We start from the raw sequence: 17,237 nt of genomic DNA, 5'->3' as shown, positions 1-17,237 counted from the left end.
TATTCTGCCTATGTTTTCCTCTAGGAGTTTTATAGTGTCTGGCCTTGATTTAGGTCTTTAATCCATTTGGAGTTTATTTTTGTGTATGGTGTTAGGAAGTGTTCGAATTTCATTCTTTTACATGTAGCTGTCCAATTTTCCCAGCACCACTTACTGAAGAGGCTGTCTTTTTCCCATTGTATACTCGTGCCTCCTTTGTCAAAGATAAGGTGCCCATATGTGTGTGGGTTTACCTCTGGGTTCTCTATTCTATTCCATTGATCTTCCTTTCTATTTTTGTGCCAGTGCCATACTGTCTTGATCACTATGGCCTTGTAGCAGAGTTTGAAGTCAGGAAGCCTAATTCCACCATCTTCATCTTTCCTTCTCAAGATTGCTTTGGCTATTCGGGGTCTTTTGCATTTCCATACAAATCATAAGATTTCTTGCTCTGGTTCTGTGAAAAATGCCATTGGTAATTTGATAGGGATTGTATTGAATCTGTATATTGCTTTGGGTAACATAGTCATTTTCACAATATTGATTCTTCCAATCCAAGTACATGGTATATCCCTCCATCTGTTTGTATCATCTTTGATTTCTTTAATTAGTGTCTTGTAGCTTTCTGCATACAGGTCTTTTTCCTCCTTAGGCAGGTTTATTCCTAGGTATTTTATTCTTTTTGTTGCAGTGGTAAATGGGAGAGTTTCCTTAATTTCTCTTTCTGCTCTTTTGTTGTTAGTGTATAGGAATGCAAGAGATTTCTGTGCATTAATTTTGTATCCTGCTACTTTACTAAACTCATCAATTAGTGCTAGCAGTTTTCTGATAGAATCTTTAGGGTTTTCTATGTATAATATCATGTCCTTTGCAAAGAGTGAGAATTTTACTTCCTCTTTTCCAGTTTGGATTCCTTTTATTTCCTTTTCTTCTCTGATTGCTCTGGCTAAAACTTCCAAAACAATGTTGAATAATAATGGTGAGAGTGGGCACCCTTGTCTTGTTCCTGTTCTTAGAGGGAATTCTTTCAGTTTTTCCCCATTTAGAATGATGTTGGCTGTTGGTTTGTCATATATGGATTTTCTCATGTTGAGGTAATTTCCTTCTATGCTCATTTTCTGGAGAGTTTTTTTATAAATGGGTGTTGAATTTTGTCAAAAGCTTTTTCTGCATCCATTGAGATTATCATATAGTTTTTATCCTTCAATTTCTTAATATGATGTTTCACATTGATTGATTTGTATATATTGAGGAATCCTTGCATTCCAGGGATAAACTCCACTTGATCATGGTGTATGATCTTTTTAATGCGCTGTTGGATTCTGTTAACTAGCATTTTGTTGAGGATTTTTGCATCTATATTCATCAGTGATATTGGCCTGAAATTTTCTTTTTTTGTGACATCTTTGCCTGGTTTTGGTATCAACTTGATGGTGGCCTCGTAGAATGAGTTTGGGAGTGTTCCTGCTTCTGCTATATTTTGGAAGAGTTTGAGAAGGATAGGTGTTAGCTCTTCTCTAAATGTTTGATAGAATTCACCTGTTAAGCCATCTGGCCCTGGGCTTTTGTTTGTTGGGATATTTTTAATCACAGTCTCAATTTCCATACTCGTGATTGGTCTGTTCATAGTTTCTGTTTCTTCCTGGTTCAGTCTTGGAAGATTGTACTTTTCTAAGAATGTATCCATTTCTTCCAGGTTATCCAATTGATTGGCATATAGTTGCTTGTAGTAGTCTCTCATGATCTTTTGTATTTCTGCAGTGTTGGTTCTTACTTCTCCTTTTTCATTTCTAATTCTATTGATTTGGGTCTTCTCCCTTTTTTTCCTGATAAGTTTAGCTAATGGTTTATCAATTTTGTTTATCTTTTCAAAGAACCAGCTTTTAGTTTCATTGATCTTTGCTATTGTTTCCTTCCTTTCTTTTTCATTTATTTCTGCTCTGATCTTTATGCTTTCTTTCCTTCTGCTCACTTTGGGGTTTTTTTGTTCTTCTTTCTCTAATTGTTTTAGGTGTAAGATTAGGTTGTTTATTCGATATTTTTCTTGTTTCTTGAGGTAGGACTCTATTGCTATAAACTTCCCTCTTAGAATGCTTTTGCTGTATCCCATAGCTTTTGGGTTGTTGTGTTTTCATTGTCATTTGTCTCTAGGTATTTTTTGATTGCCTCTTTGATTTCTTCAGTTATTTCTTGGTTGTTTAATAGTGTATTGTTTAGCCTCCATGTATTTGTGTTTTTTACAGTTTTTTTTCATGTAATTGATATCTAGTCTCATGGCGTTGTGGTCAGAGGAGGTGCTTGATATGATTTCAGTTTTCTTGAATTTACCAAGGCTTGATTTGTGACCCAGGATGTGATCTATCCTGGCAAATGTTCCATGTGCACTTGAGAAGAAAGTGTATTCTGTCATTTTTGGTTGGAATGTCCTATAAATATCAATTAAGTCAAGATGGTCTAATGTGTCATTTAAAGCTTGTGTGTCCTTATTTATTTTCTGTTTGGATAATCTGCCCATTGATGTAAGTGGGGTGTTCAAGTCTCCTACTATTATTGTGTTACTGTTGATTTTCCCTTTTATAGCTGTTAGCATTTGCCTTATGTATTGAGGTGCTCCTATGTTGAGGGCATCGATATTTACAATTTTTATATGTTCTTCTTGGATGGATCCCTTGATCATTATGTAGTGTCCTTCCCTTGTCTCTTGTAATAGTCTTTACTTTCAAGTCTAATTTGTCTGATATGAGTATTGCTACTCCAGCTTTTGTTTGACTTCCATTTGCATAGAATATCATTTTCCATCCCTTTCCTTTCAGTCTGTATGTGTCCCTTGGTCTGAAGTGGGTTTCTTGTAAGCAGCATATGTAAGGGTCTTGTTTTTGTATCCATTCAACCAGTCTGTTTCTTTTGGTTGGAGCATTTAATCCATTTACATTGAAGGTGATTATTGACATGTGTGTTCCTAGTACCATTTTCTTAATTATTTTGGGTTTGTATTTGTAGGTCTTTTCCTTCTCTTGTGCTTCCTACTTAGAAAAGTTCCTTTAGCACTTGTTGTAAGGCTGGTTTGGTGGTGCTGAATTCTCTTAACCTTTGGTTGTCTGTAAAGCTTTTGATTTCTCCTTCGAATCTGAATGAGATTCTTGCTGGGTAGAGTATTCTTGGCTGTAGGTTTTTCTTTTCAGGGCTTTCAGTATATCCTCGCACTCCCTTCTGGCCTGCAGAGTTTCTGCAGAATGGTCAGCTGTTATCCTTATGGGTTTTCCCTTATATGTTAATTGTTGCTTTTCTCTTGCTACTTTTAATATTTTTTTGTTGTATTGAATTTTCATTAGTTTGATTAATATGTGCCTCAGTATATTTCTCCTTGGGTTTATTCTGTATGGGACTCTCTGCACTTCTTGGACTTGATTAATTATTTCCTTTCCCATGTTGGGGAAGTTTTCCACTATAACCTCTTCAAATATTTTCTCTGAACCTTCCTTTTTTTCTTCTTCTTCTGGGATGCCTATGATTCGAATGTTGGTGTGCTTAATGTTGTCACCAAGGTCTCTGAGACTGTCTTCCATTCTTTTTATTCTTTTTTCTCTTTCCCGCTCTGTGGCAGTTCTTTCTCCCATTGTATCTTGCAACTTATTTATTCGTTCTTCTGCCTCAGTTATTCTGCTGTTTATACCATCTAGAGTATTTTTAATTTTGGTTATTTTGTTATCTATTACTGTTTGTTTGCTCTTTAGTTCTTCTCAGTCCTTATTAACTGTTTCTTATATTTTCTCTATTTTCTTATCGAGATTTTGGATCATTTTTACTATCATTACTCTGAATTCTTTTTCAGGCAACTTTCCTATTTCCTCTTCATTTATTTGGTCTTGTGTACTTTTACCTTGTTCCTTCATCTGTGACATATTTTTTGTCATCTCATTTTCCCCCCACTTTGGATGGATGGGATTGTGTTCCTGTCTCACTGGGTGTTTGGCCTGAGGTTTCAAGCACTGGAGTTTATAGGCTGTTGAGTACAGCTGGGTCTTAGTGTTGAGGTGAGAACCTCTGGGAGACCTCACTCTGATGAATATTCCCTGGGATCTGTGTTTCCCTGTTAGTCCAATGTTTTGGACTCAGAGCTCTCACCTCAGGAGCTCAGGCCTGACCCTGGGCTTGTGAATCATGATCCCACAAGCTGTGTGGAGCAGAAAAATGAAAAAAATTAAAAAAAAAAAAAAGAAAATTAGGAGAACAGTGGAACAATAGCAAGATAAAAAATATGATAAGAATAGGAAACTAATAGATGTGTTTTAAAAAAATTTAAAAAATTAAAAAATTAAAAAAAAAAAGATGGGGCAACAACTGGAAGGTAAAACAACTGCAAAAGCTGAAGTGAGGAGGTGGGAAGAAAAAAAAGAAAAAAAAAAAAAGCCTGAAAAGGCCTTGGCTGTGGGGGCGGGGCTTAGACAAGGAGGGGTGGGGTTAGGCAATGGGCAGGGCCTACACTTAGAAAAGGCCCTGGGCGTGGTGGGGAATGGGGCTTAGGCCCAATGAGGCAGAGGGGCCCAGGAATGCCTCTGGTCCTGGGAGCAAAGGACTAGGATGAGTTACCCAGCACGCTCCCTTGGCCCGATTTGGTGGGAGACATGATAGGCACCTCCCCTAGTCCCCCAATCTTGGAGGGTCACTCCCCCTTGGGTTCTCTTCTTCCTCGCCCCCTCCCTCTTATTCCCCTAGGACCCTCACAGCTGGAGGGGGCACTGGAAGGCAGGAGACCAGACTCTTATGCCCAACAGGTTTCCCAAGGCCAACTGCGCTAAGGTAACACCTGCGGCACTTCCCCAGATCTCCTGGTCTCATAGGTCCCTGTCTGCCTCTCTTTCTCTCCCCTGCCCCCCACTCTCCTAGGTCCCAAGCAGCTGGAGGGGGCCCTGGAGTGTGAAAGACCAGGTCTGTGAGCCTAGCAAGGTTCCCAAGGCTAGTGGGCAGAGGAAATACCTTCCCTGCCTCTCTTGATCCTCCAATCCCAGAAGGCCCCCTCCACTGCCTGCCTCTCCTCTTCTCCCCTGCTTTCCTTCCACACCCCCAGGACAAGTGAGACCCAGAGGGGCCCCTGGAGGACTGAACATCAGGCCTGGGGGCACAACAGGCCTCCCAGTGCCAAGTGGGTAGGGAGATTTCCCACAGCATCCCCCCTGGTCCTCTGGTCCTGCAAGGTCCCCCCTAACATTGTCTGCCTCTCTTCTTCTCCCCTTCTCCCTCCCTCCCACACCTGTATGACTCACTGAGCCAGAGAGAATGAGGGACCAGACTCAGGAGCCCAGTAGGTCCTTTAGGCCCAAGTGGGCGGGGGAAAGGTCCTCCGCACCTCCCCTGGTCCTCTGCTCCTGGAATGTCTCACCATCGGTCTGCCTTTCTTCCTCTTCCCCTGCCATGCTCCAACATCCCCAGGACCAACGCATCTGGGAGGGGACCCTGGAGAGTTGGAGACCAGGTCCGGGAGCCCAGCAGGCTTCCTGGGCCAGTGGGCAGCGGAAATGCCTTCTGCTCCTCCCCCATCCTCTGATCCCAGAGTGTCCCTCCCCCCTTCCACCTCTCTTCTTTTCCCCCCACCACTTTCCTCCTGTACTTCTGGGACCAACAGACCAGAGGGGCCTTGGAGGGTGGAGGACCCACCCAGAAGAAATACCTGGCAGTGCCTCCCCTATTCTTCTGACCTGGAGAGATCCCTTCCCACCTCCACTGTCTGCCTCTCTCCCTTCCCCCGTCCCCCTCCTTTCCCATGTCCCCAGGACCCTCGTGCCAGAGCGGGGCCCGGAGAGTGAAGGACCAGGCCTGGGAGCCCAGTTGGCCTCCCTGGCCAAGAGGGCAGGCGAAATGCCCTCTCGCCTCCCCATACCCTGATCTCAAAGCCCCCACCCCCACCTGTCCACCTCTCCACCTCCTCGCCCCTCCTCCCTCCCTCCCACACCCCCAGGACCTAGGCAGCCCAGAGGAGGCCTTGGAGGGTGGAGGACCCCGCTGGGGAGCCCAGCAGGCCCCCAAGCCAGGGAACTCAGCAGGCCTCCTGGGCCCCCGGGGCAGGAGAAACCCAGTTGCGGTTTGAGATCTCCTCAGCCCCAGTGGTGTCTCCAGGCGGGAACCTCCCCCCTCACCCAGCCAACCCCCAGGGGCACCCGTCCTGTCCGTGCCCTTTCCCTTCCCAGACCCCTGACTTCCCCCAGGTCCCACCCGGTTTCTCTGGGGTTCCTGCGGTCTTCTTTGGCCTCAGGTCCCCCACCAGCCTCTGGCAACCTACCTATTTGTGGGGAGACGTGATCTCCGCATCTTCCCATGCCGCCATCTTGACTCCGCCCTCTCTATTTGTTTTTAAAGATTATTTTTTTCATGTGGACTATTTTTAAAGTCTTTATTGAATTTGTTACAATATTGCTTCTGGCTTTTGTTTCAGTTTTTTGGCTACAAGTCATGTGGGATCTTAGCTCCCTGACATGGGATCGAACCCACACCCTGTGTATTGAAAGGCGAAGTCTTAACCACTGGACTGCCAGGGAAGTCCCTCTTTTTTTTTTATATACAATTATCTTATAGGAATCAAATTACTGTTCATGGATGTTAATAAGATAGTTTCTATCGTGTACATTGTCTTTTTTATCTCTTTTTTTTGATTTTGTATTTCTATTCACTTATTTAAATCCTTAATGTCTTATATCAGCATTGTGTGTGTTTAGCATACAAATCCTAGGGTGTCTTGTTAGATTTACACATAAGGATTTTTTAAGCTATTGTACAAGTACTGTGCTTTTCAGTATTCATATGTTCATTACTGGTATATAAACATACAATCAAGTTTCATATGTAGATCTTGTATCCTCCCACATTGTGGCACTCATCTGTCAGTTCTAGGAGATTTTTCGGTAGAATTTGAAATTTTCTACAAAAGCAATCATGTCTTCTGTCATAGGGGCAGTTCTATTTCTTCTCTTCTGATCTGTATGCCTTTTGTTTCCTTTTCTTGCCTTATAGTACTGGCTAGAAATTTCAGCACTACATTGAGTAACAGTGGTGAAAGCAGATATCCTTACCATGTATCATTAAGTGTAATGTTCTTTATCAAGTTATGTAAATTCTCCCATTCTTATTTGTCATGAATTTTGTTGAATGGTTGCTCTGCATTGATTGATTTGATCATGTTATTTTTCTTCTTTTTTTAATATAGTGGATTATGTTGAATTGATTACATTGAATAGTTTTCAAGTATCGGAACTGTCTTGCATCCCTGGAATAAATCTCACTTGCTTATGGTATATAAATATTTTTTTATAAAAATATACTGCTGAATTCTATTTGCTAATATTTTGTTAAAAATTTTGCATCTATATTCATGAGGCATGTTTTCTTGTTTTTTGCTCTCTTTGCATAGCTTTGGTATCAGAGTAATACTAGTTTATGAAATGAATTGGGAGCTATCCTTTGCTATTCTGTTTTCTGGGGAGCTTTGTGTGTAGAATTGGTGATAATTCTTTTTTAAGCATTTGGTAGAATTCTCCAGTAGAATCATCTAAGATCAGAGTTCTTTTTTGGTAGTTTAAAAATTATGAATTCAATATCTTTAATAGCTTTAAGGCTATTCACATTATCTATTTCATAATGGATGACTTGTAGTAATTTGTGTTTTTTGAGGAATTGGTCCATTTCTCTAACTTGTCACATTTATTTGTGTAGAGTTGTTTTTATTGCTGTTGACCCATGAACAACATGGGGCTTAGGAGCACCAAGCCTCCACACAGTCAAAAGTCCATGTAAAACCTGTAGCTAGCCCTCCATATCCACAATTCCATATTAGCAGATTCAACCAATTGTGTATTGTGTGGTACTGTAGTATTTACAATTGAAAAAATTCCACTGTGTGGACCCACACAGTTCAAACCCATGTTGTTCAAAAGTGAACAATTTTTGGGGGAGGGGAGGTTGTGGTGTAAATATTTATTCATTTATTTATTTATTTTTCTTTTCTCTTTCTTTATTGAGGTATAGTTGACTTACAGTATTATATGTTTCAGGTGTACAACATAGTAATTCACAATTTTTAAAGGTTATACTCCATTTATAGTTATTATAAAACATTAGCTGTACTCCCTGTGCTGTGCAATATATCCTTGTAGATTGTTTATTTTTTGCATAGTAGTTTTCACCTCTTAATCCCCTACATGTATCTTTTCCTTCCCCCTTGCCTCTCCACACTGGTAACCACTAGTTTGTTCTCTATATTTGTGAGTCTTTCTTTTTTGTTATATTACTAGTTTGTTTTATTTTTTAGATTCTACATAAAAGTGATATCACATAGTATTTGTCTTTCTCTGTCTGACTTATCTCACTAAGCGTAATACCTTCCAAGTCCATCCATGTTGTTGCAGATGGCAAAATTCCATTCTTTTTTATGGCTGAGTAGTATTCCATTGTATGTATATGCCACATCTTCTTTATCCATTCATTGTTTATGGACATTCCCTTATTATCTTTTGATGTCTGTGGGGTTTTTAGAGATAGCTTCTGTTTCATTCCTGATGTTGATAATTTGTCTTCTCTCTCTTTTTCTTTGGCAGACATACTAAAGGTTCATCAATGTTATTGATCTTTCTAAAGAACCAGCTCTTTGTTCCATTGATTTTCTCTACTGTTTTTCTGTTTTTTTTAATAAATTTATTATTTACTCATTTATTGGCTGTGTTGGGGCTTTGTGTTTTTCTGTTTTGAATTTCACCAACTTCTGTTCTTTATTATTTCCTTCCTTCTGCTTGCTTTGGTTTTACTTTGCTCTCTTTATTCCAGGTTCTTGAGGTGGGATGTTAAATTACTGATTTGAGAAAGTTCTGCTTTATTAACAGAGATTTTAGTGTTATAAATTTCCCTCTCAGCAGTGCTTTAGCTGTGTCATACAAAATTTTTATGTTATGTTTTCCTTTTCATTCAGTTCGATGTGTTTTTTTATTTCTACTTTCCTCTGACCTTCATGATTTCTGATGAGCAATCCACTGTCATTGAACTATTATTCCCTCATTAATAATGTGTCATTTTATCTGGCTGCTTTCAGGATTTTGTCTTTTTCTTTAGCCGTTAGAAGTTTAATGATGATGTATGGTTTCATTGAGTTTTTCCTGTTTGGGCTTCCCCCAGCTTCTTCAATCTGTAGTTTTTTGTCTTGCCAAATTTAGGCAGTTTCCAATTATTATTTGAGTACCTTTTCAAGCTCATCTTTTTCCCCTCTCCTCCCAGGACTTGGGTGACTCAAATGTTGGATCTTTTGTTATAGTCCCCCAGGTCTCTGAGGCTCTTTTCATTTTATTTTTTAGCTTCTTTCCTCTCTGTTTGTTCAAATTCAGTAATTTTTATTGTTCTATCTTCCAGTTCATTGATTCTTTACTCTGTCACCTCCATTCTGCTGTTGTGTCCACTTTATTTCAATGATTGTATTTTGCAGTTCTAAAATTTCCATTTGTTTTTTTTTTTTTTTTGTATTTTCCAATTCATTGCTGAGGCTTTCTATTTTTCAAATGTTTCAAGAGTGTTTGTAATTGTTCATTGAAGCAATTTTTGATGGCTACTTTAAAATCTTTGTCAGATAATTCTAACATCTCTGCCATTTCAGTGTTGACATCTATCATCAGCCTTTTAGAATTCATTTTGGGATCTTCCTTGTTCTTGGTATGATGAGTAATTTTCAATGGAAGCCTGAATATTTTTGTATTTTGTTATAGTACTCTGGATCTTATTTATGCCTTTTATTTTGACTCTTTTTCTCTGACACTTGTTCTTTTGAGGGAAGGGGAGGGCACCTCCTTGTTACTGCCAGGTAGAGGTAGCCTCTGTGGCCATTCAGCCTCTGTTGACAGCTGGTGGGAGGGATTCTCATTACAGTTGGATGAGTGGGACTTTCAGCTCAGCTGGGATCTCCACTGACACCACAATGGAGATGGCCTTGTTACTGCTGGTTGATGGCGAAAGTTGCAACACTTCTTTAGACTTCCTCTGACCCTACCTCAACAGGGAGGGGGAGGGATGACTAATTAGTACTGAATGGGGGTGGAACTACAGACTCTCACATGGTCTCCAGTGATATTGTGTAAGAGCGGGGGCTTATTACTGGTCAGCAGGGGTGAATGTTCTGAGATGGCCAAGTAGGGGTGTTGGGTCACCCCTACCTTAGTAGGAGTGTTGGGGTGCTTTGATATAGTGTGTGTGAGCGAAAGTCCCAGCTCCTCACGCCACTCAGCTTTTGCCAGCATGAGGTAGGGCCACGGTGTTTTCTATGGTACTTGGCTTTTATTGTCCTAAAGTTTTCTATCTTGATGGGTTGCCCTTTTTTTATCGCTTGGCTACAGAGAGCAGGCTTTGTTGTGGCATTTTTCCTTGCCCCCAGCGGCATTCCCATATTTTTGGCGTCTTCAACTCCAAGTCCGGATATATGAGGTTAAAAGAAAACTTAGAGAACCCACCACCATGTTTTTTCTCATGTCCCAAAGTCTCTTGTTTGTCTGCCTTCTTCTCTCCACCTTTTAGTGACTTCTTATGTGTTTTATATATAATGTTGGAGGTTTTAAAATTTTATTTTATATGACAAACAGGGAAATGATGTTTACTCTATATTTCCAGGAGCAGAAATCCAGTACATTCAAAGTGAGGAAATTGAAGTCCCAGGCAAGGATCCACAGCTAATAGTGGCATCACTGAATTAGATTCCTGCACGCTCAACTCTTTGTTCAGTGTTCTCACCATTGTAACAATGAAATGCAGGCAGCTGCTTTGAATTGTGATGTGTAGAGACAGTGTTATGAGAACCCTGTACAGATCTCCACACCTCCCAGCCACGTACTTTACTTTGTACTCCTTTGGAATCTTTGCATAGTCTTAGCTAACTTGCTATACTGCTGTCTCCACCTGGGAGTCCAGAATTTCCACGTATGAGCAGTTTAGAGGCAGCAGTGTGAATTTAAGGGAGGGTTGAGGAATTAGACCCTAACAAATGCTCTTTTTTTACTTAATTATATATTATTGGAGGTGGATGGGGGGTAATGGGTGGAAACAGGAGGTGCTAAATAGCCTTAAGCCATCCAAATGCTGCCTGCCTTGTATATTAAACTTCAGTGATAACACTAGGCTGATATGGTAGCCTCTGTTGGTTTTAATTAATTAATTTAGGACAATGGTGGAATATTTTATTTAATGTGAATCTGAGGTTATCTTTGGCATTGGTGGATTAAAGAAGACCTTAATATACAAATTTGCTTATTTTCCCCCTACTGTTGGCATTAGGTAAACATCTATATCCACATAAAAACAGAATCTGTCATTTCTGAATTCCACTTATCCTTGCATAAGCCTCAAGTATCAAAATTGATTTTTAAAAATATTCATTTGAAAAAAAGCAGAGATAAGATTCAAGGATGCTTGCTCTTAGAGAAGGATTATTTATTAAGGGAAAAATTTGTCCTTTGAAAATTATTATCATAATTATCACTAAGAACCCAATTCTATATTTCTTATTAAGGCAAAATCCCTATTGAGGCAAACACAAGAAGGATGTTGATTGCAGTGGGATATCTGTCTGAATAGGACTAAGTAATCAGCTTTGAAATGTCACTCAAAGAAATCAGCAGGGCAGAGGCTATTCCCTGGCAGGTTGCAAAATATTTTTTTGGAATTGTCAAGGGTTTTACATCATCCTTGCACAGGTAATTATTCTAGATAACTACAAAAACAATATTTAAAACTTGAGGAAAAATTGTACTGGAACAGAGAAAATAGCACAGAAGTCCAAGCAGCCATATCAACTCATTGACTATGTTGAGAGTCACTGAATCACATACTCTCAGAGTTAAAGTCACTTGGTCGGAACCCACACTGGTGAGTAATACTACTCCAGAGTCATCTTGCCGTGGTGTTTCTCCTACCAGGAAAATTGGAGACTTGCACAGACAGCCTACTTCAGTCTCTGTGTGCTGTCCCTGTCTTCATTTGTTGGGCTTGACTCTATTCCTTCAAGCCATGAAAGTATTTTGTGAATAAATAATGAGAATGCAATTTAGCTTAAATCATTTGAAAACATTAAAAACCTCAATACAATAGGCACTTGACATTTTGAAAGGCTACATTCCAAAACTTTTAATATTCTCCAGACATGAAAAGATTACTGTAGATCATAATTTCTTCCCTAAAGAAATTATGTATCAAGTTTTCAGGTAGCAAAATACAACCATCCATCACTGAGTTTTCAGATACTGAGCGGCTGACTAGTTTTGGTCACTCACCAAAAATTTTATAGAAAACGTTATCTCTGCAATTGTCCTCAGCTTATTCATTTACTCTTCACTCATTCTACAAATATTTATTGAAGGCCTAAGATGTGACAGGCACTGTACTAAGCTCTTTAGATGATAAAACAAATATAATCCCTGTCCTTAGGGTATTAGCAGTCTGGTAGAAGAGGCTGTCAATAGACAAGTAAGCAAAAAGTATAAAATAAATATTATGATCAGTGCTTTGAAGAAAACAAACAGGGTAGAGTGATACCTGGTGCACTGTAGAGGAGAGCTTACTCAGGACCTCTCTGAGGCAGTGCCATTTAAGCTGAGAATTGAGTCAGTTACATAAAAAGTAGGGACAGGATATTCTCAGTAAAGGAAGAGCACATATAAAGTCTCTGGGACTGGAAAAAACACAGAACAACTGAGGGATTGAAAGATCAGTGTGGCTGGAGGAAAGTGAGAAACTTGGAGGGGGCAGGAGATGAATTTTGTCAGATAGGCAAGGGCTAGATCACATGGGAGTCTTTGTAGACCATTTGTCTTAGTCCATTTGGGCTGCTATAACAGAACCCCATAGACTGGGTGGCTTAAACAACAAACATTTATTTATCATGGTTCTGGAGGCTGGGAAGACCAAGATCAAGGTGCTGGGAGATTTAGTGTCTGGTGAGGGTCAGCTTCTTGGATGACAGATGGCCATCTTCTCGTTGTGTCTTCACATGGCAGAAGAGGGTGAGGAATCTCTCTGGGGTCTCTTTTATAAGGGCACTAATCCCATTCATAAGGGCTCCACCCTCATGACCTAATTACCTCCCAAAGGCCCCACTTTCTAACACCATCACATTAGGGGTTGGGATTTCAATATACAAATTTGGGGGTGGGGAGGGGAACACAAACATTCAGTATATAACACATTGTCAGGAGTTTGTATTTTATTCTTATGTAATAGGAAGTCATTGACAGGGTTTTAATAGAAAAGTGACATATTTGTAACCAGGTCAGACTTGTGGCAACCCAGAGCAGCCATTTTGCAGTAGCTATAGAATCTGCCTGTTAATTCTAAGGAAAGGCAGCTGGTAATAATTAACGACATATAAAGATTACCATTTTGTTGTTGTTATGGGAAAAACTGGTTGGAGAAAAAACTGGTTGGAGGAGACATGAGTGTCAGCAGCTGGCAGGGAAGCCAACAAAATAGTCCATGTGAGACGGTGGCTTAGACTATGGTGACAGTGGTGCAAATGCAGACCAGTGAAAGGATTTGACATGCTTTTTCAATGAAGTGACAGAGAAAGTGGGTTGATATCAAGCAGCTAGATGTGGTGCTAGTTGCTGAAGTGGAGAAGTTTGGGGAGACATGGGTATTGGGTGACATCCAGAGTGTAGTTTTGGACTACCTTGTTGCATTTGCGATACTGGCAGACATCTCAGAGGAGGAGGCTGACAAGCATCTGTAAACCAGGACTCAGAGGACAGGCTTTGGGATGTAAATTTGCTGTTTGGGGCATAGAGATAGAATTTAGTCATGGAAATTGAATAGATCACCAAGAGAGGGAGATAAGAGAGAAGGAAAAAGGGCTTAGGGTTGAATTAGAGGTCGACAATTAGAGCTCAAAGAGAGAAAGAGGGGTCTGCAAAAGAGTCTGAAAAGGAATTGGCAAAAAGAAGAGAGTAAAAAGTTGAGGGGAGGAGGAGAAAGAGAAAGAGAAAGACGAAGGGTCTGCTGTATTGAATGCTTATAAGAGACTGGTTTCTGACTTCAAAAAGCATAAACGTCAAATCAAAATTAGATATATTTAGCGTCTTAGTTATTTCACGTCTTTTACCTGCTAGCATGTTTTTCCTGCTCACCTGCAGAAATAACAACTGCTGAGTCATAACACTGTCAAATCACATTCTTTAAAGAAAAGTCCATCTTTCTTTCTTTATGAGTTTAGTTTCTCCCTGAATTCTCTGGATAACTTTTACAGTTTTCTCCATTTCGCTATCATATGCAAAATCTACAATCTTCAAAAGTCTTTACTTTCCAAATGTAGAACTATTTTAGATACAGTTTATTATCTTTTGAAAATTATCCATGTTCATTTTAAAACATATTAGCTCTTCACCTTCAATGTATTCGAATTGTTATGCTGTTGGAGCCTTGAAATATTAAGCTTATCGAAAAGTTAGGACAAGTTTTCCCTAGAGGGCGGCGAGTAGTTTTAAATTCAAAGTGGGGAAAAAAAAGTCCATATCTTAAAATAGAAGCAAATTTTTTCTCTGTTTCACATTCTCTCAAGATATCCGCAGTCTTTTTAAACTCTCTATTTATTATTAAATACAAGCAATTTAGCTCCTTTGTAAGGTTATGCAAATAACTCATCCAGAATTAGCATTTAACATGCAGTTCTTATATCCACACAAATGTTTTGTATAAAGTTGTTTTAAAAAGATTCAAATCTTTATAATTAGGAAGGGAAAATATATTAATAGGAATAAAGGGATACTCTGCTAATCTCCCATATGTAAATTAGCTTATAATTTTCCATCATTTACTTTAGAAGCAACAGAACAATGGAACTTTTCTTCTTCAGTATTGCTGTCTCTCTCCTTCTGCTAAAAAGTATGTGCTTATACATACATATCTAAAGGAAAATGACAAGGAATGTTAAACACTTTAGTTTTGTAGGAAAGAGAGGGTTGGTAACTTGTGAGTGGGATTGAAGTTGATACTCTGTGCTTCCGCCTCCAAAGGGATGAAATGCAAGGCAGACCCCCTGGGGTTCTCATTTCAATTGCCTGTTTGTCCTTGTCCTCTCTGTCAGAGGGCAGATCCACCCTTGCCCACCTGACCCTTCCTCCACAGTCTCCCCACCCCTCCCCAATCTTTACATAAAGGACAGTAGTGTGAAATACATGGGGAAATTGACGATTTCCCTGCAGGACTTCCTTCTTGCTATAGTCTCTAGTTTGGCCCTTGGAGAAAAGGATCATGCAGGCAGCATGTGGAGAGTGGTCAACAGGGCAGTGCTGGGTGGAGTCTTCAGCCTCACTTACCTTCGGGAGCTTGGCTTTTCTCTTTCCAGATTCCAGAAGTGCAATGCCCAGTTCTAGGAGTTTAGCATAATCAAGTGAGCTAGGATTGTGAAAGATTCGAAACCAAGTCAGACACAGGCCCACTGAAAGGATTAGGTCGTTTAACCTAGAAGAAGAAAGCGAAGTTCTGAAGAGACTTAAATACAAAACAGGGTGGGTTTTTTTTTCTTTTTTGAATTTTTAAAAAATTGAAGTATAATTGATTTACAATCTCTGCTGTGCAACAAAGTGACTCAGCTATACACATGTATACATTCTTTTTTTATATTCTTTTCCATTATGGTTTATCCCAGGAGATTGAATATAGTTCCCTGTGCTATACAGTAAGGACCTTGTTTATCCATTCTAAATGTAATAGTTTGCATCTACCAAACCTGAACTCCCAATCCATCCCTCTCTCCCCCTGCCCCGCCTTGGCAACCACAAGTCTGATCTCTAAGTCTGTGATTCTGTTCCTGTTTCATAGATAGGTTCATGTGTGCTATATTTTAGATTCTACATATAAGTGATACCATAGGGTATTTGTCTTTCTCCTTCTGACTTGCTTCACTTAGCATGATAATCTCTATTACATCCATGTTGCTGCAAATGGCATTTTTTTTTATGGCTGAGTAATATTCCATTGTATATCTGCTTTATCCATTCATTTAACAATGGACATTTAGGCTGTTTCCATGTCTTGGCTATTGTGAATAGCACTGCTATGAACTTTGGGATGCATGTATCTTTCAAACGAGTTTAAGTATGTACCTTACAATTGCCAAGTGGTAGAACTAGAAAAATGGGTGGATACACATTTTTCATTCAACAAACATCTAGGAAACTACTATGTACCAGGCAGACAGCAGGCAGACTGGATACAAGATGAAAACAAGCATTTATTCACCTCAAGGATGTTACTGTCCCGTGGAGAAATAGACATGCAAGCAAACAATTATAGTTGCTTATGATAAATGCAACTACAGAGAGAGGTATAGTATTCAAAGAGAGGATAGAGGAAGGCCGCTGTACCTGCTTGGCAGTGCCAAGGGAAGTTGACTAACAGCCTACTCTTCTCCATCCCCACTGCTACCACCTCATCCAAAACCCCAGGGTCTCTCATCTAAACTTCTCCAGCTGACTCAGGGTTTGTCTTCCTGCCTCCCATTTGCTGCTTCCTCTTGTTTATCCACATTGCAACCAGAGGAATTTTCCAAAAAGGAAAACTGATTGTGTCATCTCCCCCCTGAAAGCCTTCAGTCACTCCCCATTACCAAATACTAAAATCCAAACCCTCAATCTGGCTTATTAAACATAACTGGCCTCCGCTTCCTTCTCTCATCTCATCTCACTGTTTCCCACCTTAAGCTCCAGTTCCAATGACTTACTTACTGTTTTCCCAACTCACCATTGCTTTCTGTGCCCTGGGCCTCCACACATGTGCCTTCTCTGCCTGAAACTAACTACCCCACCCTCAGATTTCACACATACAGATGTATTGGGAAGGCAGGAGATTGGGGGTGGACCCTGGCTCAGAGGGCCAGGTTTACAGAAGTGGTTTAACTGTGGGGGACCCAGGGCAAGACATGTACCTTAAAGCTTTCCCACCTGAAGGGCAGTTATATACCAGCTCTGGTCAGTCTTTGCTTGAGGGTTCAAGAGGGGAGGCAATTCCTGGCCCTTCCAGCCTGCTTGATGGTCAGTTGTTCATGTTGCCTACTAAGGAAATTGTACTCTTTCTCATACTCATGGATCTTTCAAGTTTGATTAGGCCAAAATACGACAGAGTCTGAGCTGACATACCTATCTACAATCTTGGAAGTTACCATATGGTAGTTAAAGCCAGCAATTGCAAAGCTCTTAGCAGAAAAATATTTCTTTCCAGCCCTGAGCTTGTGCCAGGGAGAGCGAACAGAG

This window comes from Hippopotamus amphibius, chromosome 14 (assembly GCF_030028045.1).
Source record: "Hippopotamus amphibius kiboko isolate mHipAmp2 chromosome 14, mHipAmp2.hap2, whole genome shotgun sequence".
Taxonomy (NCBI): domain Eukaryota; kingdom Metazoa; phylum Chordata; class Mammalia; order Artiodactyla; family Hippopotamidae; genus Hippopotamus; species Hippopotamus amphibius.
This window is presented reverse-complemented; position numbering follows the sequence as displayed.